Source organism: Acinonyx jubatus, chromosome B1 (assembly GCF_027475565.1).
Source record: "Acinonyx jubatus isolate Ajub_Pintada_27869175 chromosome B1, VMU_Ajub_asm_v1.0, whole genome shotgun sequence".
In the NCBI taxonomy this organism is placed as follows: domain Eukaryota; kingdom Metazoa; phylum Chordata; class Mammalia; order Carnivora; family Felidae; genus Acinonyx; species Acinonyx jubatus.
In genome coordinates this window covers 188,834,532-188,861,962 of record NC_069382.1, presented here as the reverse complement: position 1 = coordinate 188,861,962, position 27,431 = coordinate 188,834,532, and the positions used below count along the sequence as shown (strand labels likewise).

Below are 27,431 nucleotides of genomic sequence, written 5' to 3'. Positions count from 1 at the left end.
CTTTCCCAAGATGGTTAATAAATAACAATTTTATTTTCATTTTCTCTAGAAAGTCTTAATAAAATTGAAAAACTCCAAATTTGGTTTATTAATCACTCATGGACCGATTTTATATACGGGTGTATATACAACACACACACACATCTATTCATTATATATTATCATATATAATCATTCTGCATATGGAAAGTATTAAAATCAGTAATATTGCTTTGGCTCTAATGCTCGATCTCATCTACTTATGGATTATAGATTAGATAGAGAAATGGGTAGATAGAAAATGAAAGAAAGAAAACAATAAAGAAAGATGATAGACCCAGATAGAAGACGAAACAATTACAGATCGTAATTGGGCAGACTGATTTTAAATCACACACTTATCACAAAATGAAAGTCATCAGAGCACATTTAGTCCCAATAGTGCAGCATCTATAATCTTCCAGGCTTTCTCTCAGCGTAAACAAAAGCAGAAGGACAAGAATGTAAGTGAGTTTCGGTGATCGTGGCCATTTAAAACAAAGAAGTAAACACCACATTGCAGAGTGCCTGCCAATCCACCTCTCCTACTTCCACAAACGTGTCCATCCTGAAACTTCTACCCCCAGAATATGAATATTCACCGGCAAATGGATGGATTAAATTGTTATGCAAAAGACATGGTCCCTCTGACGCATTGCAATTCCCTTTGCCTCACTCTGGTGAGCAAGGCTCCTCCCGCAGATGGTTTTCTAAGATAGACACAGTTCTTCCAGAGCATTTCCAACAACTGCTAAAACAGAGTTCCAGTGTATGCCGTGGAAAGGGGAAAATCCTCTTTCTAAGCCCAGATATAATTTATTAGCTGATTCATTTCACTGCAAGAGCTTGAGAAAAATCTGCTTTTTTTTCCCAACAAGCTTAAACATTTTGGGCAGGGCCAAGGACAGAAAGAAAAAAATAAAAAAAGAAAAGCGAGAAAGAAAAAGAGAACAGAGAGGGTCGGCTAAATGCAAATGGAAAGAGCTTAGGGAGGCTTCTGGACTACCATTTGAGCTGCAATATCTTGGCGGGTAATTCGAGATTGATTAAATACTGAACGAGGCTTGATTGGTGTAGAGGTTCAATCATAATCAGGATTCGGAGACGGAACCTAAGAGGGAGAGGAAGATTCCCCCCACCCTGTGAAAGCCTCAAGGTCTGAAGAAAGCACCCACCAGATCCACAGGAAAGGCACCTAGACAATTCTCATTCCCTGTGCATCTCCACAGCCCGCCCTACCTAGAGGAGTGCCCATAAAGGAAAAACAGTGCCCCCCCCCCCAACCACCGGGACACATGAATCCAGCCCTAGAGTTGTGCCCTGGGGCAGACACGGCCTACCTCTAGCCTGGACGAAGATGGTTACACTGTGGGTGGTCTTACAGAGACAGCTGGGCGGCAGCACATAGGCTCGGGGCAACGTGGAGGGGCTAATGCAGGCTGACCCTTTCAAAGAGAATTTGGAGTCAAGAAAAATGAAAGAAATAACTCCTAACACGCATCTGAAAGACACTCTTAAACATACAAGAAGAGTTTTCCTACCCTACTTGGGAAGGAAAACACACACACACACACACACACACACACACACACACACAGGATAAGAACAAGCAGCACAGGTTAAGGAAAGTCTACAGTTCTGACCTGCTCAGCAAGAGGCTTGCAAGGCTTTCCATTTCGTTCCTAAGATTTACTAAGCAGATTAGTGCTGAAGAGTCCTTATTTTTGCAAATAGCAAAAAAATAAATAAATAAGCAATCTGGGATGTGAATAGATCATAAACATTCTCTTGTCTGCATAGAGTTCAATATTCACATTTTGCCAGAACTGCAAAATCAACAATATCTTGTTTTTCTTATTCCAAAATTTTGCGCATATGTCTGTGCTTTAATAACTGGAGGGGTGGGGGCGGGGGCGGGGGGAATCCAAGCAGGAATCACAAAGATTCGTGGAAAATCCCCAGGGTTATCAGCATCTGGGATGTCACCCTGTCCACGTGACACACGAGACCTCAGGCCCTTCGGTGATTTTCCAGCCTCTTATCTCCTAACTGACACAAACTCCTCACGTCAGGCAGGCAAGCACAGCTGGTTTCTCCTCTTTGACTCTTGGTTGTTGCCACGTTTACGCCCCTGGTCTCTTCCTGGAACCTTTCTCTTGCCCCAACTGCAGTTCTGCCAAACCATTTCCTTTCCTTTCTGGCCCACAGTTCATTTCCTCCCCTTTCCCAGCGTGTTTCTCTTTCTTTCTTTCCCTCTCTCTCTCTCTCTCCTCTTCTGTCCTTCCCTTCTAGGAGCCTGGTTCGAGAAGAGCTCTTACAGACATTCCTTATAACATGTGTTTGTAGGAGGATGTCAGTGGCAAGCCATCATCTTAGGACAAAATACTACCCAAACTTCTAATCAGACATTCAAGGCCCACCTCCACTTGGAGCCCAGAGGGTTTGTATATTAATACTTCCTTTCATGCATTCCTTTCCTCAAGCCGACGGACCCACTGTTTCTTCTCTGCCCTTGCACCTCCCTGTCTTGAGGATTTTGTGCATATTGTCCCCCCTGGGGACACTCTTCCCTCCACCTTCTTCCGTATCTCTCTGGATCCCTCTGGGTAGGAAGGGCTCCTCCTTCCAGCCCCTAATCTGTAAATTCGCTCTTGGGTGTGCAATTATGTGCCCACATTAGAGGTGCAGAATCTATGGGTGGGATTTCACTGGGGTCAGATTATGAGACACTTGAGGACAGAATCCCTAGAAGGTTTTTCTTACATCTCTCCCAGAGTGTAGGCAGGATGTAACAGGTGTAGAGAGATAATATCTTGAAAGAAAAAGCAAGCCTAGAACCTTCCATTTTAGAATTGTGGCTGGACCACATACATTTTTTTTTTTTTTCTAATTCCATCTGAACACACAGGGAAGGAATAGAACAGATGCAACTTCAGGGGTCAAAGGGAATGGAAGAGGTAAAGTAGGTAAGACATTTCAACCAGTTTTGGGGAGGTAAGAATTGAATGGAGAAGTGGGAGTATCTTCATTAAAAGTGGAGACACCTAGAGCACGGCAGTCTGCAGAAAGAGAGAGCAAGAGAAGTGAGCCAGTCCATCCTCCACAGCCCCAGAAAGGCTCAGAACTTGGATATGTGGCTGAAGGAGGGGTGTGAAGTGTGGAATTAGGAAGGGGTCTCTGTTTATAGGGCATTTACATGCTTAGATATATCCCTGGCCCCAACCTCCTCCCACCTACCTAGAACCCCTGTCTCCTCACAAGAACAGGTGTTTCACACCCTAAGCAGAGAGTTGGAAAGTTCTTGTTTGTAGAGACTTAAAGGATCCAAAAACAAAAAAACAGAAAACCGACTCTAGAAACTCATGTGGACCTCTGTAGCGAACACACCAGCTGGCCCCCCAGTTCCCCAGTGGTGTGACCCACCAGGCAAAACGCTTTACTCATGCACTCAGAGCTTATAATTCGCTTTTTAGCAGCACATATTTAATACGAAAGGATAACCAAGGAACCCCAGATTTTAAGCAGTTTCCAACATGAAACAGAGAAACAGACACAAATAAAAGGGGGGAAGAAACCCAAGGGAAAGAGACAATGCAGGAAGCAGAAGAAAACATTTTTTTTAAGTACCATCCGATTTTTAAAACCATGTGTCTATATGCTGCTTTGATAAAATACATGTCAATATAAAAATAGAGTACATTTTTGGGACTCTAACAGATTCGAGTTTGAAGTATGATTCCCATGCCTAAAATCTATGTGTGATGTTAAAAAAGAATTGAATCTCTCTGACCTGAGACTTTGCATCTGTAAAATTACCATGGTGATATACTAACTCATAGGGTTGTTTTGAGTATTAAAAGGAACGATGCAACATAGCGTGTATAACCCGCACTTAATAAATGATAGGTATCTAGGGAAGTTTTTAATACCAGTCGTTCTCACCATGTTTTGGAGTGGCAGACCCCTCGGAGAACTTGATAAAGACTCTGTATTCTCTCGCTAGGAAAACAAATACACACACGTACACAGACAAGAGTTTACACATAATTTCAAAGGAATCTCAGACTCTCTGAAGCCCTAACAAGAACTCCCCAGGTTAAATAACTGATCTAAACAAAGAAGTCCTTAAGGGCAAGGATGTTCCTTTTCATTTCCTTTAAATCAACTGCAACGTTCAGTAATGTTCAACTCAGTGAATGGGGTAAGAACTGCATCTAACTTTGCTTGTGCCAAACGGAGAGGACTCTGCACAGGAAACAGCAGAAGAGTCCTCTGACCTGAGGACGTCCGACCGTAACTCCCAAAGACTGTCATTCTATTCGGTCCATGAAAGGAAGATGGCTGATCCAATTAGCCTGTGCCGACCTCATGCCTGATGATGCTTACAGTTTTCTACAGCTAAAGGGTTTAGAGAAGGGGCTCCTAATGGTTCCGGCAGAGATAGAACCTAAGAAGACATTGTTTTCTCCTGCAGAGAAACACATGGATCTCATAGAAATGCTGAGCAGCCTTTTCTCAGAATGGACGGACTGCCTCCACGGAACCTATCACTAGCAATCAAGCATTCATTAAGTACTTACGCGATGGGGTTGACTACAAAGATACAGAACTTGTAGTCAGACTGACCTGGTTTGGGATCCTGGCTCCATCACGTCTAAGCTGCATGACCTTGGGTGGCTTACTTAGCATCTCTGAGCTTGTTCCTCTATCTGAAGCGCAAACAGCATAAGGAAAGTCTGTACTTTCCTTACGAGTATAAAAAGAGCAGCGAGGAGGCTGGTGTGGCTGGGGTATAGTGAGGGGGAGTGAAAGAGAGAGAAACTCAGAGAGCTGGGTCATATGGATCTCACAGGGCATGACAAAGATTTCAGATTTTTTTCTGAGGAAAAGAAGAAATCATTGGAGGGTACTGAAGAGAACAGAGACGTGATCTGACCTACATTTCAAAAACTTACTCTGGCTATTGTGTGGAAAAGACTGTGGGCACAGAAGCACGAGTTCCATCGGTGGCCTGGACAAGGGCAGCGACGGTGACCGTGCTCATGATAAGAAGAGTCAGACTCAGGATATCTAAGGTGTATTCCTACACGCTCTAAGATGAAAGAAATAAAGAAGAATCCAAGTAGCTGAGGACAACTTTATAAAAGAATGTGGCTTCTGCTATGAAGAACGTGACAGGAAAGATGCCTGTTGTTCCATTCTTTCTCAGTAATTGGACACAATGGATTTTGGCTGAGACAACGGCCCAGAAAAAAAAAAAAAATTAGTCCATATATCCCATCTCCCCAGCAACCAAGCGTGACTGTGTGACCTTGTGACCATGTGACCATGTGACCATGTTCTAGCCAATGGGAAGGCAGTTAAAGTTGTGTATGCATCTACCAGGAGATGTCATTAAGGGAAGGGGGCACTGCCTTCCCATTTTCTTTCTTTTCCACATGCTGATAATACCTCAGCTGGAGCAGCCATCTTGGACTTAACGCGGAACCAATGCGTTGAGGCTGCACCCCTTGGGAAAGACTTTGTCCTCACTGACCCTAATGCATCCCCGCTAGCCCCCGAGGGCCAACATCATGTGAACAATAACTAAATTTACAACTGTTTAAAACACTATGATTTTGGATATCGTGTCGCTCAAAATGGAGCCTAATCATAACTGAATCAAAGAATAATAGATTTTAAGGTATAAAATTGTTGAAAGAAAATGTTTTGGTTATTTGCCAAGCACATGGACACTAACTCTAGAGTGTAACTCCAAAATTCAGAGTGAAACTAAATTACACACCCTAAGTCTTGGAAATTGATTGAAATAGAGGTCAATCGCTGGCTTTGAATTTTTGAGCAGCATTTTGACAGTCTCCCTGCACTGCTCTAAGAAAGAAAATTGCTCAGATTAGGATCATCAGACTCGAGGGACCTCTCTAGATGCCACCGATTCTGCTGACAAATGGGGATGCGAATGGCACAAGAGTTGGCTGGGGATGAAATTTTGAGAACCTCTCCCATGCCTAGAAACCAAAATTGCAGGACCATCTGAACAATTTGAAAAAAACAAAAACAAAAACAAAAAACCCTGTAAGTTGAGGGACTCAGGAAAACTAAGTATCTCCCAAGCACCTACTGCATGATTCCACAACTTGACTTCAATATTCTTAAATTAATCATAAAGAAAGTGAAACGGTGATAAAAGATCAGATAAACCTCAGATTGGGGTTTAAAAAGAATTATTGTATGAATGAGTAAACTTTGCAAGAGATCAAAACCCTAAGCAGTTGACCTGTAATATGTTTTGGGAAAAAAGTACATGAAATCTCAAACTTTCACAACCAGGATTTCCAGATTCTCTTGAGAAATCAGATCTGGAGGCGCCTGGGTGGCTCAGCTGGTTAAGCGTCCAACTTTGGCTCAGTTCATGATCTCACAGTTCATGGGTTCGAGCCTCGCATCGGGGTCTCTGCTGACAGCTCAGAGCCCGGATCCTGTTTCGTATTCGGTAACTCTGCCCCTCCCCCACTTGCACCCTGTCTCTCTCAAAAATAAATAAACATTAAAAAAAATTAAAAAAAAAAAGAAAAGAAATCAGATCTGGCAGGGGTGCCTGGATGGCTTAGTCAGTTGGGTGTCCAACTCTTGATTTTAGCTCAGGTCATGATCCCAGGGTCATGGAATCAAGCCCTGCATCAAGCTCTGCACTGAGTGTGGAGCCTGCTTGATCTCTCTCTCTCTCTCTCTCTCTCTCTCTCTCTCTCTCTCTGTCTCTCCTGCCCCCCCTGCCTGTTCCTCTCCCCTGCCTGCTCTCTCTCTCTCTCTCCTGCCCCCCCCCTGCCTGTTCCTCTCCCCTGCCTGCTCTCTCTCTCTCTCTCACTCTCTCTCTCAAATAAATAACAAACTAAAAAAAAAAAAAATCGGATCTGGCATGACTGGGCCCTCATGCCACCAGGACATGGTTTCATTTAAATGAAATAAGGGCTGTTCCCTTTACACCAGCATATGTCCTGCAATTTGGCCACCTGCCCAATATTGTCTCAACCCCTATAAGCATGTGACCTCTATAGGCACTAGATTTAGAAGGTAGGATCCATGAGGGAGGGGAAGAATTTCTCTCATCCACATCCTATTTTTAGTATCTGCACAGTGACTGACACACGAGATTATTGGTTGAAAGAACAAATGAATATATTTCCGAAGAGGAAGTTGAAATTCAGAGAGGTTAACTAACTTGTCCAAAATCACAGAGCTGGTAGATGGAATTCAAACACCACACCCCTTGACTCCAATTGTTTGTTACCTGTTCCACAAAGACAGTGAAGGAAAAGTTCATTTCAGGCATTTCCTCTATTCCAGAATATGGGCCTTGATTTTTTTAACTGAGGTCATATTTGAATACCATGAAATGTTTGGATCTCAGGTTTAAAATTTAAGTTTTGAAAAATGTATATACCTATGTAACTGCCATCCTTATCAAAATGTGAACATTTCTATCACCGTAAAACATTCTCTTAGGCTCCTTACCAGTCGATCCTATCTCCACCCCCCCAGAGGTAGCCAATGTTCTGGTCATTCACCTGTTCATATAAATGGAATTATTGCTATATCCTCTTTTGTTCTGGCTTCTTTCATGTAACATAATATTTTGAGATTCTTTCCTGCTGCTGCATGGATCAGAGTTCGATTCCTTTTTATGGTCGAGTAGTGTTCCATCCCATGGACACACCCGAATTACTCATCCTTTTTCCTGCCATGATTTCCCATCATTATTTTTTTTTTGCATGTGACTGTAAATATTTGTGTACAAGTCTCTCTGTGGACATACATTTTCATTTCTTTTAGGTAAATATCTAAGGATGACGTTACTGGGCCACAGAGGTAGATGTAAGTTTCACTTTATAAGGAATTGCCGAAGGGTTTTCCAATACAGTTGTACCACCTTATACTCCTAACACCAGTACATGAGAGTTCTAATTACTCCGTAATCTCACCAACCAGCCATTCTGTATATGTGGTGCTTTGCTTTAAGGTGGCTCAAAAAATAAACTCTATTTTCAGAGGTAGGACTTTCCTCCCAGCTTCACCGGATAGCTGTCCTCCTCAATGTCACACTTGTGTGAGTTGTGCCACAGAGATGTGCTGGTAAACGTTTAACAACTGGCACTTCAGGGTAAAGACCATGTTGAGCTACCAACACTAAACACAGAATTGGGAAGAGATGTGCACACTGGGCTCTTGTATTACTGTCTGGTGCTTCACGGTGAGATTCAATTAATAGAGAAGAAACTGTGTTTTTCCAATGACAATGACTGTATGAATGAATGTGCCCGTGGTGCGAATCAAGGTCACTAACAAAGAAGAGAGAAGGGATTTTCCATTCCACTACGGGCTCCGCTTGCAACATTTGAAGAAACTCAAATTATTGAACGTAAGGGACTCAAATCTAAACCTCGTTTGCGCTAATTAAAAAGCTTGGCTGGGAAGATGAACCTGGATAGTAGAGGACCCACTGTACTTGGAGGATGACTGGGTTTGAAATCACATGCCCATTGTAGTTGCTCGCAGGTCCCAAGGAAGTCCTTAAGTCCATTTACCAACTTGGCAAATTTACCTCCTCTCCCTGGACATCTGGGCTTCTGGAACCTGGGCTTTATCTTGCCTCACCATTGTCACTTTGTGTTAACACCTGCTATAAACTGGCTGCTCTTGTGGCTCAGGCGGAAGCCAAGTCGTATTTGCGGGTAGACTTCTTCCCTCTGTCCAACATTGTTCTTCTCTTCTCGCCTGACATATCCTCTTCTTTGCTCTTCCGTTTTCCCACCCAAATTTCTCAGGCCTACTATTTATTGACTTCCATGTATGTACCAACATCATGCTCAAAACACTACATACATAGAATCGTTAAACACTCAGAACAGTATCCCCATTTTAAAGACGAGATCACGGAGGCTCATAAAATTGAAATAATCACAAACTAGAAGTAGCTCTTAAGTCTTTTTAGAACCAAACTTAGGTTTTGAACGTCGCTCTTTTTATAACCAAAGCCCAAAAGCTTCCCGTTTTGCAGGAAGGTCAAATTAAAATTCTAAAAACTCACTGAAGATGCTCCCAAATTATTAGCCCTTGTGGTCAATCAAACTTTTGCACACAGAGAGCTGCTACACTACCATTGCCTGCCTGCCACGGTTCCATACCTCATCTTTTGTGTCCCAAATAGTTGCTAGCCGGGCCTGTATCGATCCTGGTTTGTGGATTTATTCAGTTCAGGGTTAAAATCCTGGCCACTTACTATCTCTGTGGCCTTAGGCAACTTAACTAATCTCAGAAAATTTGGAATAATAATACCTACCTTGAAGAACTATTCTATAGATTTCATAAAATAGCATACGTGAAGCATCAGGTCCCTTACTGGGCATATGGGAGGGACCAAATAAGTGAAATGGTCCCTATTACTATTTAGGTCAGAGCCTATCGTTGATTGGTATAGTAATGCTCCCCAGTAAATGATGCCTCCTGTATCCAAGCCTTGGCATTGTGTCTTCTCACATTGACTCTGGGCTTGGGTTTGGTCCTTGGAACATCAGTAAACAGAAGGAAAGTACAGACTGGAAAGTCACTTGTACCCTGGGATTGTTTTCTCGGAATGCTGCCTCCCCTCTGGGCTAGCCTGCTGCCCAATACCCAACACCAATTGCCAGATATGTACACCAGGCCGTGTGCAACCATCCAGCCCCAGAAGAGCTGCCAGAAGACTGCAATCACATGAGAGATTCCAAGGGAGACCAACAGAAGACCATTCAGCCCAGTGTGGCCAAAGTTGTTGATGCACAGGATTTTAAACAAATAAAATGGTGGTTGTTTCAAGCCACTAAATATTGGAGCAGTGTGTTAGACTGGAATGTGTCCTTCATATGTGAACTTTCCATCACTTAGCACTCTAGCTCATATATGGAAGCCATGTGATACACATTCAGTGAGTTCTGTAAAGGACAAAACTCATGCATGAGATTGATATCTCTGAAGGCAAAAGCTAGGCTTCATGCCTCCACGATATCTCACACAGCTTGGACAAAGAGAAGGCACAAAATAAGAATCTTCTCAGTAAAACAAGCTTGATTCCACTTGCATTTAAAGAAAATCAATGCTTTGTTTATATGAACAGCTAGGATTGTCAAGCCTCTTCTCGTGCAATGACCTCTCTCACAACCTGGACTTTTTCTGACATAGAAATATGCGAACTAAAGTTTTCACTGAAAGGCACATTCCAGCCTCAATGCTGGAAGAAGCTGATTTCTCCCCTAATTAGGGGAAATCAGAAATGGATCAACTAGCCTGCCTTTCCTTCATCCAGGCCCCCTACCGCAAAACCCTCGACATGTGACCATGAGGGCACTTTTCACCATGGCCGTCCTGACATTACAATGGCTCCACATCTGGGAAAGCAACCTTTAAACTTGATTTCACAAGCACACTTGTGGCTCCCTTTGGGCCTTTAAAGACATAAGATACATAATTATGAAACCTACAGCTAAGAGCTTCGCACCAAGATTTAAGAAGCACTATTGGGATGTTAGCGGACTTCTTCTTGGTGAGGGTTCACAGGACACCCAGAGTGGACTATCGCCCTCCACAGAAGGCACTGGCAGAAGCATGTCGCTGCAGAGCTCCCAACGAACCCTGAGATCATAAACTCTGACTCAACCATTTCTCTGCCTGGCAAAGCAGGAAACTTCCAGTGTGAGGCTTAGGACATTAACCTATCTTCTGTTAATGCTAATATATGATCCAGCCTTCCATACAAAAGCAAAAACATCGTTCTGTGCATTCTGGAAGAATTTATTCTAAATGTCTGATAGGCCTATAGCTGCATTAGTGACTCTGCCTCAGAGACTCCAACTGTATTCATTTTTTTTATGTTTATTTTTTTAGAGAGACAGAGAGAGAGCGAGAGCGTGCACTGGTAGGGGCAGAGAGTGAGGAGAACACAGAATCTGAAACAGGCTCCAGGCTCTGAGCTGTCAGCACAGAGCCTGCATCAGGGTTCGGACTCACAAACCGTGAGATCATGACCTGAGCCGAAGTTGGACTCTTAGCCAGGTGAGCCACCCAGGCGCCCCTGTCTTCATTTTTTTTTAAAGTCTCCTTCCCTGGGACCGATGAGGAGTTAGAATTGGGCTCTGTGTTCAAGAAAAAGTCCCACAAGAGAGAATCACAGCTTCCCCAGGACTACAAATATCCCAGGAATGGGAAGGGAAGGAAGGAGAGAATTAACCATTTTCCGAACTTCTTATGTCCTAAACATTCAATATACATGCTTATATTCCAGCCTAACCATGTCCTGGCTTGGTGGGAATTATTTTCATTATAAATAAGAGGAAACTGAGACTGAGATGGTTAAGTAATCTTGTCAAATTGAGTAATATGTCACGATTTAAGTTATATGTCTTTGTTAAGGAATTTGTCATGATTCACCAGGGTGGAGGTGAGCAGCTAATTGATGGCAGAACAGGTATTTAGAATGAATCCAGCCAATATTCTTTATAAGAAGTTTTAAACTGAAAAAAAAAAACCACCATTATTAAGAGTTGCCTCTGTGCCAGGCACTGTGGCTCTGAGCTTCAAATCTGTTTTCTTATTTAAACTACGAGGGGAGCCTGGGTGGCTCAGTTGGCTAAGCGTCTGACTCTTGGTTTCCGCTCAGGTCATGATCTCATGGTTTGTGAGCTCAAGCCTCACATCAGGCTCCCTGCTGACAGTTAGGAGCCTGCTTGGGAACCTCTCCCCGCCTCTCTGTCCCTCCCCTGCTCGCTCTGTCCCTCTTTCTTTCTCTCTCGAAATAAATAAGTTAAAAAAATAAACTATGAAGAATGAGGAAATTATTACCCTTGATTTGTAGATGAGGAAACATCTCTGTCTAAATCTGGCTGTCTGTGAACAGACTCATTAATAGTGCACACACACACACACACACACACACACACACACATTTGGAGCTTTTGAAAGAGGCCAACATATTCACGGAACTCAGTAAGTCTTTGGGTAGAATGGGACCTCAAAGGTCTTCTAAATCCTTGTGTGCTAGTAATAAATACCTTCTGTTCCTTTAGCCTTCTTTAGTTTATAAACCACTTGCAGAATTTTGTTTTAACCTTCCAACAACCCTATCCAGAAGGAAATGTAATCACTTTACAGATGAAGAGCTAAGGATTTAAGAAGTTGAGTAACTGACTCCAAATTCATCAGCCAATATTGGCAAAGCCAGGCACTAGTCCCAGTGGGTCCTCAGCACCAGTGGTAAACTTGACAGAGACGTGACTTTCAGTGACAAAGTGTAACCTAAGTTTACATACGTACTACAATCACAGCTCTGTAACCATATACACACCTCACATTTTTTGAATGAACCTGATTACAAATTGATGCACAAATACATGCCAATATTTTCTATCTCATCTTTCCCAGCCATGAAACATTTATCCGGGAAACTGTACAAGAAGAAAACTCCCAGAAGGTCAACACCAGGGAGAGGAAAGAGTGTAGGAGGAAAAGCCATGTCTACCATGTGGCTTTAGCAGCACATAGACAGCACAGAGGCTGTTTTGGATTGCATGAGTGATACAACAGTTCAGTGGTTAGACCATGAACTCTGACCCTGGATGACACATTTGACATCTCTCTGTCTCAGACCAAGACACTCGACTCACAAAGACGATCAAATGTATTAGAGCACTTGCACTGTATGTATAATGTAACATGCACAGAGTACACAGAACCCAAGAGCTTTTAATATGATGAAGCTCTCATGTCTTGTCTAAGAACAAAGAGATCTCCTTCTCTTCTACCTGAAGCAACTGGGGTGATACTCCATTCTCAGCTTACTGGTTCCATCCTGAGGAGACCCTACAAGGAACCAACTGCCGCCAGTGACATCCTCGATTAAGAGTATCCAAGAGTAGGGGTACCTGGGTGGCTCAGTTGGTTGCACATCCACCTCTTGATTTTGGCTCAGGTTATGAGCTCACGGTTAGTGGGATCAAGCCCCACATCGGGCTGTGCATGGACAGCACGGAGCCTGTTTGGGATTCTCTCCGACTCTCTCTCTCTCTCTCTCTCTCTGCCCCTGCCCCACTCACATGCTCTCTCTCTCTCTCTCTCTCTCTCTGAAAAACATAAATAAACTTAAAAAAACAGCCAAGGGTATTTGCTTGGTTGCTGTAGTGTCCCCGTTTCTGCATGCACACCCAAACCCAGGTTCCACGAGACAGACTGCATCTCATGCAAACTCATAACCTGTGAAATTGTGTTTTGATTGGGTACACCACATATGCCTAGCCTTATCTACCCAAGTCCCTAAGGAAAATTATAGAATACCACTTTTTTTCCTTAGCCCCTGTAGAAAAAGATTCAGTTATTACATTTTTTAAAATTCAGGGCAGGCATAACCATAGCTAGCCTTGACATTTCTGAACAGGGCTGAATTTCCAGGGGAAGCATAGCTAACACAACCAGTATACCAAGGTCTATTTCAGAAGACAGAAAATGTGAGCGGATTCACAATATCCCAGGAAAATCAATATTTTCCCTTAAATATCTGAAGCAGATGAACCAAATATTTAAATTAGATGATGACATGATTTATTCACATTCTCCCACCTGGTGAAACAACTTTTTCAATGGCATTATACATCATGTGTTCACCTACTTACCAGGTGTTTGATAATCCTTTAGAAGACGTTGCATGTGAGTAAGGTTCTAATTCTCACATAGTTACCTTTGAATGAGAACATTACTTTCCATCTTGAAAGCAAACAACACACAGAGAAATACCAGACTGCCCTGTATAGTAGGTATTCAAGCCCAGATTTAACGGGGAATCCCCCCCCAACTTTTACCCTTCTTTAAGACAGGGCAGAGTGTGTGAAAAATGGTTTGTAAATTTGGAAGCCCTACACAAATATCAGTTGTTGTGCTGGAAAACAAACTTTACATTTATCTTAGAATCAAACAACTACAAAAACTCCAGAGTTGGGAGGAAACCAGGAGGTCACAGAGTCCAACCTCCTATTTTCAAGTGGGCCCCTACAAATGAAAACCAGATGACATTTTCAACAGACCACTTTCAAATTAAATGTCAACTGCATATGATGCAGCCTAAAACATCATAAACTCTTAGAACACAAACTCTTCCCCATTTTCTCCAGGAGGCCATCAAGGCCCACGTGGAATTCATATATTCATTCTAGAAGTCTATAAAGGCATATTGCTGGGTACCTCTTGGGGAACTCATCTATTTTCATGGCTTTGGTGAGCACATTTTAAGGTTATAATCCTTCCACATGCTTTCAAGAGTCACCTTTGTAATTCTACCCACATATTATATTTGACTCATAGTCAACAGATATAAAGCATAATAAAGCAACCTAAGCCTGGAATCCCAACTGCTGGTTGGGAGTTTAAAACTCGGGCTGCCAAATACCTCCAAAGTGCAGATTAGAGTCGTTTCTTGACCTTGAAGGGGCTTGTTCAATGAAAGGAAAAGGTCAAGAAAATCATAGATGGGTGGGACTGAGAATGTCCGAGAGAGAGAAAGGGAGAAAGAGCAAAGAGAAGCTGACTCAGCAGAAGAAACTAATTTTCAAAACAGACTTTAATCAGGATAGTTTTTCCTCAATTTAAAAAAATGTTTCGTGTTCAAAACAGTTATTTAAAATATATAAACTAGCTAATTCACAGTTGTGTATTTAACAAAAATGTGCTTAATTTTTTTTTAATGTACACATTTATTAAGACACTCAAAAACCTTTTGAATGGAAAGGTAAAATGACTGACATTTGAATGGAAATGTAAAATTCACCGAAGACACCCATAAACATCATTGTGTGTGGTACTTTCCACAGTAGCCTTTGGGCAGTGGGTATTATTAAGACCTCCATCTTACCAACCACACTTAATAGCTTCAGCTCTGGGAAACACAGCTTGGATTCATATTTTTAAAGCTCAACCAAATCTCTTTGAAGGAACAACTGGACACAGTTAAGAGGTTAGTTTCAGGGACTAGACTTCCGGGTCGGAACTCAAGCTCTACAGTGCCCAGTGTCCTCACCTGTAACTTCTGGCTATAATGAAAATTAGATTAGCGAACGTATGTAAAGCTCATGAAGCCTAGCAGAGTTAGTTTACTGGAAAGGAAAACTGTTGTCATTATACTAAAGCAAAATGGAAACACTGCGGAGTGAAAAAGAAAGTCCACCATAATCTCATCACACAACCATTTTTGTTGTTGCTGTATTTTTTTTTCCTTTCCTCATTGTTAGCATAATTGTAATCATCCAGTATATACAAATCTGTGCTCTGCTGTGTTTACTTAATATAGCATAAACACTTTTCTCACAAACACCATGTTCAATATCTACATCCAGAAAATTTATTATAAGTAATCATTTCGTTTTTAAACAGTGAAGTTGCTTCCAATTTCAGTGTTAAACATAATGCTGTAATAAACATCTTCGTGAATTTAGCATTTTCCACGTACTAGATAATTTCCTAAGGATGCATTCCTTATGTGTGCTCTTCTTAAGGACAGAAATCACATCTTTCTTCTTTATTATTAACTCCCCAGAGACCAGTATAAAGTCTGGTTCCAGATAGTTGTTGAATGACTAACTGACTGACTGAATGAATGAATCACTTCAACAGATTCTTATATGTTAAATATTGGGTGAAAATGTATATATCATTCTTTAAAATGTAAATGCCAAGTCATAAAAAATATAGCACATTTTTATTACATACATTGTTGAAGGTATCAGATGGCAGAAAAATGGGGCCACGTTGTTTTTTTAATTTTTATTTCTTTGAAAATCAAGGTGTTCCTTCCCTGTGAGAAGCAATTATTGGTGGGTCAGCAAGTAGGTGTATAGATTAAAACTAAATACCTCATTCCTCTCCTTTTCCCTGGGTGCCTCATTTCAAATTCCTTGGCCAATGATACCCTTTCACTAAAAAGACACCCTTTCAATCAAGCTTTATTTACATTTCTGCAGTTCTACATCTGGAAAAGGGACTTTTAAACTCTTTTTCACGAGAACTCTTGTGGCTCCCTCAAGGCCCTTTAAATAGTAAAGATATTAAAGATTTGTCTTTTATTTTGCTTGTAATTTTTTTTCTAATCCTGCTTTTTATGATGTAATTGGAATATGTCCTTGAGGCACAGAAGTTTTTAATTTTTAAGGAATCAAATAATTGACTCTTTGCCTTCACGAAAACATTTCCCATGCTTTTCCTCACCTTGAAGCTTTTTGTCAATGACTTCTGAAGATGGTGGTTCGAAGTGCTACCTCCCTGATCATATTGCCCAGCTTCTTCACTGCATTAGCACATTCTTCAGAGCCCCTGAAAACATCGCTCTTCCCTGACCTCTACAACCTAATGTTTTCTTCCACCTACATTTGTTTGATTTCAAGCCTGATACTGTTTTAAACGTTCAAAGCAAATGGAATGTGGTCTGCGGTTAAAAGGTACAAGAGGGAAAACTATATCATGTCCTGTTTCTGCTAATGGTAGGTCAGGAGTAAACATCCTTAAGCAGATGCAGTGAAATCCACCACCCGCGGTGGGGATAGGTCACTCTGGCCCTTTAAGAGTCAATACAGTAGACATGTTGAGTGAATGTTTCATCCACTCAAATTAGAAGACCCTTCCTCAGACTTGGGGTCTCAACATCACTAATCTAAAGCTGGGGGATGGGGTTGTACCACGTTGGTGATCTTTGTTCTGCAGTTCTTGAAGATCTAGAGGCCTTGCCCGAGAGAAATGAGTGCAAGATGCCAGCGGACCCCCCACTCCCAAGTTGACACTGAGCCTCCATGTTACAGAGTAGCTCCGGTAACCGCAACCATAATGTACCAAGTGCCCCTGAAGTCCCTTTACAGCTCTGTCATGTGAAGATTCTATGAGCACCTGTTTCTTTTGAGCATAGAAGTGTTAACCCTCCTTCTCAGTAACAGCTTTCCTATCAAAGGAAGCCAGACAACAATGCAGAGAACTCAACTCTCCTCTCTTGCCTTCCATTAACAAGACCAAGGACCGGGCGCATGTTAGGTGCTCGATAAATGTTTGTTACGGTTGATAATATGAGTTATAACAGAGCTACTTACAAAATACAAACTTACCTATTATCCCGCATGCACTGCTTCTTCCAGCAACAAATCCCATGATTACAGCAGTTGTCGGTAATAATAATCATACCAATCATAACAGCACAATGACTTAAGGAATTCCTATCTTATATACACTATCTCATTCAATCCTCAATTTTCAAGCCAGGTAGGTATTATAAATCCTGCTTTATGGGGTCACTTATGAGGAAACCGAGTGCTAGAGAAGTCAAACTGTTTGCCAAAGAAGAAATGAGCTAGTAAGCAGCAGGTCTGTACTTTCAGGCCAAGTCTCTCGGATCTCAGCTCTCAGACTTTTTCTACACGCCATACTGTCTCTAAGACTTTGGTCCGTTCCTGACATTCTTCACATTACCTGATACACTGGGTTTGCCAACAGATGAGAAGCCTCACCTGTAACTTGCAAGCCCCGCAACACGGCTGACTCGGGTTTAATAATTTCACGCAACTGATAGCCCAGCAGTTGCAGGTTTTATAAATAGAAGGCAAAGTGAGTTCTTTCTTGGGCTGTTGATAAGCAAAAGATCAGACTCTCAACAGAACTAGTTGCATTTTTACTTATTGGAAATGGGGCTAAAGATTCTATCTATACATTTTTTATGGCCTACATGCATAGAAATCAGACTTTTGAAGGATGTGTTGTTACCTTCTGTGGTAGTTTAAGAGAATATTTCCAGAGCTATAAAAGCCCCGAATATGTAAATTTTGGAAACACTTATATGTTAAAAATACCATAAAGCCACCATGTGTAAGCATTGCTCAAACAGGTAGAAGGCAATGCCACATTTGCAGTTCCTAGGCTCCCTGGAGCTCTTTAGTAATTCTATCGTGTCATTTACATGAAAATAGGCCCTCCTTTGTATTAAGAAGCTAAAGCCACATCACATGGACAATGCAAATGAGTCAGCAAAGAGAGCTTTGTCATAAAAATATATAATTTATTTTAGCAGTTTCTGTGGATTTTTGATATCAAAGTCTCTTTATGACACTGACAGTCATCAAGCGGATGTTTGTCAAAGTACATTTCCCAGATGTCTAAATAAAACAATTTTTGCTTTGATGAGTTTTATACTGAGAGCTGGAGAAAGACTGTGCTCGATTTGAATTTCTCTATGTTTGGAGTGTGTGTCATATCTTTCTCTTTTCAATTTGCCTCTCACCGAAAATTTGAAGAGTTAACGTTCAAGTTAGTTGGACTCCAGTTCATGAAAAATCTCCTATAAATGTTTTTATAACAAGTGAGGGAATAATAATGTAGAGGGCAGACAAGTGTCTTAAAAATAACAGAAATTCAAATGATAAATGGAAAAAAGCAAAGACAGGCAATTCAGAAACAAAATTTAATGACTAATAAACATATAGGAGAAATACTTATCCTCACTAGTAAGCCACAGAATACAAATGAGAATATCAACATCAAACAGGTTTTGTCTATCAAATCAGCAAATGTTTCTTGCAGTGATACTCAACAGAGGCCAGAGCATGCTCAAATGGCCATACTAATGCACATGCATACTAATAACGGGATCAATTGTATCACCTTGTTGGAAATTTGATGGTGATACTTAGGATGAAGAGCCTCAGAAATGTCCACACTCTCTGAATTTCTGCCCCCCTTAACGACGTTACCCAAATTGTGGAAAAATCCTAATAATCAAAGCTCTTCACCATTGCAGCATTAAAATAACAACAATCATTAAAACTCTAGCAATAAATTAAGTCATCTTATTGACTAAAAAAATAATAATATTTAGTGTTATGAGAAATATTCTTTGAGAAACTCTTTAAAGGAAAAAAATACTGCAAAAAAAGTAAGCCAAATACTGTCAAGTTCTTGGGTGGTTAGATGCTGGACGGTATTTATTTTTTCAATCTAAATACTCATCTCTGTTTTTCTTATACTCTACCATAAGCATATATTACATTGAAATTCAGTACAAAGTGAAGTATAAAAAGCAGAAAACAGAAAACAAAACAAAACAAAATTGCATAAAGAGTCTTGATGAGGGGTTCCTGGGTGGCTCAGTTGGTTAAGCATCCAACTCTTGATTTCAGCTCAGGTCATGTTCTCACAGTCATGAGATGGAGCCCCAAGTTGGGCTCTTCTTGGGATTCTTTCTCTTCCTCTTTCTCTGCCCTTCTCCCACTTTCTCTCTCTCTTTCCCTCTATCTCCTTCTCTCTCTCTCTCAAAGTAAATTTTTAAAAAATAATAAACTTAAAACAATTTTTTAAAGAGTCTTGATGAAAAGTCATCACTAAACATTGATCACTCCACCTGCATCCTAATGCAGTCCCCGGTGCTGTGGAGTCACCAGGTGGCAGCTCCAGCCATCAGACCCAAGTTTGGAAAAGAAAAGGGGATGTCGCACCCAATGGCTGCATTTTCTGGGTCTCTGAGCTGCCCTATATCTAATCAGTGCCACCAGCAAAGGGTCTCCTGTGCACTGGCCTCGGAGTGTGTGCCAATAGGGTGTTGCCATCACAGGGTCCCCCATGAGGGGTAATGGCTTGGAGGATAGAGAATGCTCCTAAAAATGCCTTCCAAGAAAGTGGCCAAAGAGACCGACCACAAGGCACAGCCTTATTCATGGGCAAATGGCCACGACCAGGGTCCAGTAGTTACCTGGTCAATGAAAAGAAGCCACCCAAGTTGAGACAACAGAGGGCTGGCAAAATGAACCAAGGTGGTACCGACCCTGCTGAGAGCACCTTCCAACCAACTCCAGGCAGGGCAGGAAGCATTCTCTCATTTAATCTTCACAAGAAACAGACCGACAACACACACTTATCACCCCATTCAAAACTAGAACTGGATAACATGGCTCCACACAGATCACACAGTCGGTTTGGAGAAGTCCCACATACACACACCATGATTTAATTAATGGCATTTGTACCCGAACTAATTTGAAATTTTAATGTGTTAAAACAATGTCAAGAATGTCAGTATTCAAATATTTAACAAAACTTTCTGAGAAGACAGCAGATGTGTTCCATGTGTTTCCAGAGGAACAAGAATGGAAACATGGATGGAGCTGCAAGAAGGAGGAGCCTAGATTAGTATGTGGAAGTCGTTTCACCTTTACAGACACAAAGCAGTGGGCAGCCTAACCCTCCTCAACTTGGACGGGAATTTAGCAGTAGCTGCAAGGCAGCGTGCTACGATATAGAAGCAATCATCTCTTCCCTAAACTTTCTCCCACCTCCATCTGAGTAATCCCCATCTTGGTAAGTGGCACCAATACCCACATAGTCACTGAAGTCAAATATTTGAATCTTGTCTTTCCTTTACCATCCACATCCGGACCATCAGCAAAATACATCTCAAATTCACCTACTTCTCCCCAACCTCACCACCCTCACCCTCCTCCACACCAGGATCTTGTCTCCAGTGCAGACTGGAGGAGCCCCCTAACTGTCCACACTCTTTCTCTACTCCCTGAAATTCCTCTCTGCACAGCTGCCAGAATGATGTATCAACAGCAAATCAGATCATACCATTCCCCTACTTGTCACCTTCCAGAGGATTCCTAAATCACCACAATTAAATCCCAAATTGAAATCCTTTTTCCTGCTCTATAAGGACCAATAAAATCCAGCCCCAACTGTCTCTTCAATCAAACCTCTGACTATATGCTTCAGTCATATTGGCTTGCTCTCTCTCTCCTTTTCCTTCTGTGTTTGCCATTGGTTTCTGTTTAGAATATTCTCCCCCAAGATGTTCATGGGGCTGGCTTATCCTTGCATAGAAGTCTGTTTCAATATCAGCTTCTCATGGAGGGCTGGGAAGGGACTTCTCTAACTTTCCTATCTAAAGTAGCCCCAAACATATTCTCTCTCATCCCTTGTCTTAGATCACTCTCTGATATTTTCTTATTTTTCAAATTGATTTAGTTCAAAGCAAGCTCCACAAGAAAGGGAGTGTATCAATCCTGTTCATTGCTTCATTCAAAAAGTGCTTTTGCCTGGCACAAAGCAGTTGTTTAATTAATACAAATGGAATGCATGTTAGATATACTGTATCATGACCAAATTCCACACAGGGTGAACACAAAGGCACTATCTAAGGAGCTTAGTGACTCACTGGGGAGCGTTCCTAGAGAGTTGTGTAACTTCCTTCAAACCCTTCTGACACAACTGATGTATGGGATTAACGCTTTGGGAGCCATTAACCAATACAGTGACTAACGTAGTCTCAAGTGACACTTCATGACATGACTGCTTCCTGATTATCAAAAAATAACACATTCTCTGAAGTGTAGCCATTGAAATATGACTATCAAGACCACGTGGGCTCTTGCTCCTACTGTCCCTCCTGTCACTCTCTGACCACTTCATGGGTAGAGATCCTGTCCCCTACTGGAGAGTCAGCACCTCGAAGGCAGCTTTACTTCTGGTCCCTATTACATGTGATCCCTCCCAGGGCACAAGCTAGTCTCATGGCAGACATTTCCATACTGGTGACTGACTTTTTTGAAAGTGTGAAAACCATGCCTTTAACAAGCCTTTCAAGAAAATGAAGCCCTTTGCATCTAAAAACTCAAAATATTAATGAACTTCACTAACAGAATGAATACTCTACCCATCCAGGTATTTCAGCAGGTGCTATTGCTACATAGGTCCTTTGGTGGGCATTAGGGTTTGGCTATAGGAGAATATGAAGACACTAGAAAGGATGAGGGCCTTTTCAGGTCCTGCAGAGGGTGAGGGTAAGAGCCCTTTCTGGAGTCTCATTGAAGCTGCCAGTGAGCAGTCTCCTGCACATAGTAACACCTAACCAGAGACAACATGGCGTAACGAAAGGGTCACCAGCTTTGGAGTCCAACAGGCCTATCCAAATCACAACTCCACCATCTACAAGCTGCGCTCTGTGGCCAAGCTATTTATTTGAGCTGAAGCTCAATTTTTCCTGCATGCAGAAGTACTCTGGGAATAGCTATGTCATAGAAATATTCAGAAATTAAGTAAACTTATGTATGGAAAAGCTTCTAAAAGTCTTGGCATCTAGGAGATGCTTAATTTAAATGAGCTTATTTCCTCTCTTTCCTGAGCACAGAGGAGGATGCCATTTTCACTGCAGAAATTTTGCAGGACCTGAGGATGTCAGATTTCCCACTCTGCAGAAATTCGAACAGTCTAAGAATCAGAAAGAGCAAAACCATCACTCAAAATCACCACTTGCCTCACATGACCACCCCAGGAACTAATTCCTAGAATGATAATCCCTTTTAATAATGTCTTCCTGGGCTCGACATGGGTGAGGAGAGAGAGGACACACAAAATTTCTGGAAGGGAAGGGAGGTGGATAGTGGAGCTAGGAAATGAAGTAGGGACATAGGAAAAAAACAAGATGGTGAGTTCAGTTCAGGACTTGGTGAGCTTACGGTGTCTGTTCAACATCCAAATGAGCATTTTCAGGAAGTGTTTGGATATACAGGTCTGAAACTCTGGAATGAGTTTAGGTCTGCAGGGAGATACTTAGATGTGATGGTACAGGTGACAGTTAAAAGCATAAGTGTGTGTGTGCGTGCGTGTGTGTGTGTGTGTGTGTGTGTGTGTGTGTGTTGGGGAGGGCAAGATATCACCCAGAAAGAATGTGTCAAGAGAGGAGCAACTTGTTAAGAATTGAAAATACTAGGGCACCTGAGTGGCTCAGTCGATTAAGTGTCTAACTCTTGATTTTGGCTCAGGTCATGATCTTATGGTTCGTGAGTTCGAGGCCCACATTGGGCTCCATGCTGGTAGTGTGGAGCCTACTTGGAATTCTCTTTCTTTCTCTGCCCCTCCCAGCTCACTCTGTCTCGCTCTTGAGAGAAGAAAGAAAGAAAGAAAGAAAGAAAGAAAGAAAAAGAAAAAGAAGGAAAGACCCTCTATGGGGGAAGTTGAAGCACTGGGGTGCTGGTGAATACTTAATGCTCTTGGGCTTAGAGGGGGGGCTGATTTTTAATACTTGCTAATTTCTATGTGTAAATACTCCACCGGAGCCAATTTCAAGCTACCAACATGACATCAACAAACTCACAGAGTTTCTTAAAAATTCACAGTAGGTTTTCACAAGCATTTAGGAACCACACCCAGCATGCCACACATGGCAGGAAGGAAAGGCTGAACAGTGAAATAGTCAAGGAAGTAGAAGGAAAAACTAGAACAACGGTGCTACGAAAACCAAGGGTCTTGAGTTCCTCAGTAGACACCATGACAATCGCAACAGAAAGGCTCAGGAAGTCAACACAAAATATACCATTCGATTTGCCAACATGTAGGTGAGTGATGGCTCTAAAAGGCAGATTCAGCAAAGGGAGAGGAAAGCAAGTCGAGTTGCCATGACTTCACAGGGTACAAACGGAAAAGAAGTGGAGACAAGTGTGGACAACTCTTTCAAAACACTGGTTTAGAAAGGGCAGGAGAGAAATAAAGCCATGGCCACAATGGGATGCAGGCTCAAGGCAGGGTCTGACAATAACCTGAGAGGCATGACCAACTAAACGCAGAAGAGCATAGCAACCAAAACATAATTGAAGACAATGGCCACCATGTCAACAGGATAAGAAGCAAGTCAGGTGGTCAGGAGCGCCACCGTATGCTAGAAAAAGAAAAAAACTTCTGAGCAATGTTCCTCCACCTGCTCGGCTCTCACTATAGCGAACAGGAAAGAAGCGATGATGACCCTCCTTGATTTCTGAAGCCAAAGACAGTCGGGAGCAACCCTGATCCTGTCACATTTGAGCTTTGTGATCTCAGGCAAGACTCATTTCCTCCGCTGGAAATTGGAGACAATAACAACTTCACCTCAAGGGGTTTTCTTGAAGATGCGACCACTTAAAACATCTGAAGGACCTATCAGAGTGCCCGGCGCACCGTAGACCTCACGTTCCTTTTCGTCTCTCTGCTCCAACCCTTCACCACAGCGTTAAGACATTTCAACTAAAATTACAAAGGTGTCCTGTGTTCTACCCATGACTGGGGAGGAAGGAAATGTTTCTTCTGCTGGGTAAGTCAGGCAAGCTCCCAGGGCACGAGGGGATAAAAAGGACGGACTTTCCCCCCCCCCCCCCCCCCCCACCTCACACTCATCTATTGCACAATGAAGTGGTAAATTTTTATACGCACGGGCTGAGCTAGGCACTGCCACGGGCAGGGGAATCTATCCATAAAGCACATGGAGAATCATCTGGACAAAAGATGTTACATGGAGGTCCAGGGTCATTACCAATCACGTGTTCTGTAAGGTATGATTCATGGGAAGATAGGAAGTGTGTATGATTTCAGAAGACCATCAGACCTAGGGAATTAACTTGCTCCAGCTTTTCCTAATTTGACATTAGTTATTTTTAGGATTTGATGATCTCATTTCTTATATGAACTCAACACAAGAGTAACATTTGTTTTAAATCTCTAAATGGTGCCTTTGGGGCCGAAAACTTAACTTTATTTTCCTATGGTAAAGATAAAGTCAGGTGGTTACAAAAGTGTAAAAGTCAGACACTAATATTTAAATCCAACAAACTGATCCAAATATTCTAAGTAACAGTGGTTCCCGTACCCAGGATTGCATATAAATATTGGACTAGGCTTATTTACATTACTCGGTCAAAATTTGGAAAATGGAGAAAGGAAAGGTCACTTTAAGGTTAGTGAAAACTGGCCCACATCCCCATCATGGGATAGGTAGGGCATCACTTTTCAGTAGGAAGCAAGCAAAAGAAAGCCCGTTAGCTTCCAAAACAGTTTTGCTTTTTCAAGTGTGTATGCCCTCCTATTCTTTCTATCGCATAGGGAAATCCTAGTCCTCATGTGATATTATGCTGGAAAGATTAGGAAGCCATATTTCTATAATTTGAAGCTATCTTTAAATTCTATTCTTTACATCATATTTAGATTCTATAATTTAAATTTGTAAAATTTTAGTATTTTGAATTTTAGTTAATAAATTCACAAATACAGCCTCCTTATAAAAATATGAAAATATCCGAGGGCTCCTGGGTGGTTCCGTCGGTTGAGCGTCCGACTTTGGCTCAGGTCATGATCTCACGGTCTGTGAGTTTGAGCCCCGCGTCGGGCTCTATGCTGACAGCTCAGAGCCTGGAGCCTGCTTCAGATTCTGTGTCTCCCTCTCTCTCTGCCCCTCCCCCACTCATGCTTTGTCTGTCTCTCTCTTTCAAATAAAATAAAACAGTTAAAAAAAATTTTAATGTGAAAATATCAAATCAAAAGTCACAATCAATATAACTGTCTGTTGTGTATCCTCTTCTTCCATCTAAAAGAATGATTATCATTTGTGTTATAATCTGGGTGTTTATATTGTTTATTTTCCTGTGCATTTAAACACACACATTATCTGTACATACATATGTTTTATATATGTAACAGTTATGGGTGTGTAAACATGTAACTGTTTTGTATATAAAACAGTTATACAATTTTACATATATATCTATACATACATAGAAAAAAACTATTTTGTATGAAGGAAAGCAATTTATAAATAATACACTCTACATTTCCCAAAACTTGCCATTTTTTTAATACTAAACAATATCTTTTAGGCCTTTCTAGGTTAGTATATTCTATATTATTCCATGTAATGCAGTGTTTTACTCTGTATGGATGTACCTATTATTTAAGCTTTGCCCTTTTGGTGAAGAAATATTTGCAATACATGTATCAAAGAGCTCTACTCTCAATATACACATCACTTCTAAAAATAAGTAAGAAGAAGACAAAAAAATCTCAATAAAAAAATTGGCAAAAGGGACTCGTGGGTGATTCACTCAGTTAAGCATCTGACTTTGGCTCAGCTCATCATCTTGCAGTTTGTGAGTTCGAGCCCCGTATCGGGCTCTCTGCTGTCAACACAGAGCCAGCTTCGGATCCTCTGTCCCCCTCTCTCTCTGCCTCACCCGCACTCATGCAAGCACGTGTGGTCTCTTTCTGTCTCTCTCTGAGAAATAAACAAAAAAAAAATCCTTTATAAAAAAAATTGGCAAAAAATACGGATAGCCAGTTTGCAGAAGAATACACGGGCAAAAATATACTCAACCTCAGTATTATCTAGGACAGCCATTCTCAAATGGTCCCCAAAATCATTTTAAGAGATACATGAGATCAAAACTATTTTTATCAGAATTTTATGTCATTTGCTGTTTTCTCTGTGTTGGCTTTTGTAGTAATAGAGCACAACAGTGGTGGGGGGACAAAAACTGGGGAGCCTTAGCACAAATCGAGGCACTGGTCTCAAACCTATATGAGTAATTGTATTCTTCACCACCAGGCTCTTAAAAACTAAGTTCGATGAAGCAGTAAAAATGATACATCATATTATATCTCTACCATTGAGTATTTGCCTTTTTATCACTCTGAGGGACGAAATGAGAAAAGCATGAATGCTTCTCTAGAAGGCACTTGCGTGATTGTTGTAAGCTCAGCTAGCCGTCCACCATAGTTATTCAGATGTATATTTGGCAGATACTTTCTCAAAAAAGAGCAAAGTGAGCCAATCACTTTAAGGAAAACAACTGACAGTATTTGTTGCCAATGATAAATGTTGAGCTTTCGAGCAACAATTAGATGATGGGAAACTTATATCTGCCCTTCTGAGCTTGACAGCTTCCCAATAATACTTAAAGACTTTTCTGAGGAGATCGGTGGTGATATTAACAAATGTGATTTTTTGCTCTTGCATAATGAAAAGTGTCAGATTTGGAAGACGGGCAAAATTCAGTGAACAGATATTTTCCGGATAACCTATATGCGGTATTCCAAATTCACGAGTGAGTGGAATGATCCATTCAATGTGCAAGACTGACTAATGAATTTTAATATTACAGAGCATGAAAAGTTCAGTGATATGGTTTCAGATTCCACGTTGAAGCTCGTCTTCAAGAAACCATCACTTGTAGAGTTTGGGTAGAGGAACAAAGAAGAATTATTTCAAAAGCCTATTAGAATATTCCTCCCTTTTCCAACCACAAATCTATGCAAGGCTCATTTTCTACAGACTTTCTTCAACCAAAACAACATAATCAGCAGATTGCCTGCAGAAGCCAGGAAGAGATTCCATCTATCTCCTGTAAAGCAAACATTATATTTGCACACGTGCAAAACAATGCCAATCTTCTCACTTGGCTTCTAATTTGTTTGAGAAAATACAATTTTTTAATTTAAAAAATGTCATTTATGTTAACATGTAATAGGTTTAGTATTGCGATTTTTAAATGGGGAGCAACTATTTTTTTTTAATTTCTCAG

The 27,431-nt window shown here is 41.4% G+C and overlaps 1 protein-coding gene across 10 annotated transcripts in view; it reads right to left on the bottom strand.

Annotated features, from left to right (window-relative positions):
* The window catches only part of LDB2 (LIM domain binding 2), a 380,642-nt gene that overhangs the window by 312,693 nt on the left and 40,518 nt on the right, over positions 1–27,431 (bottom strand). The gene's annotated exons all lie outside the window — the stretch shown is intronic.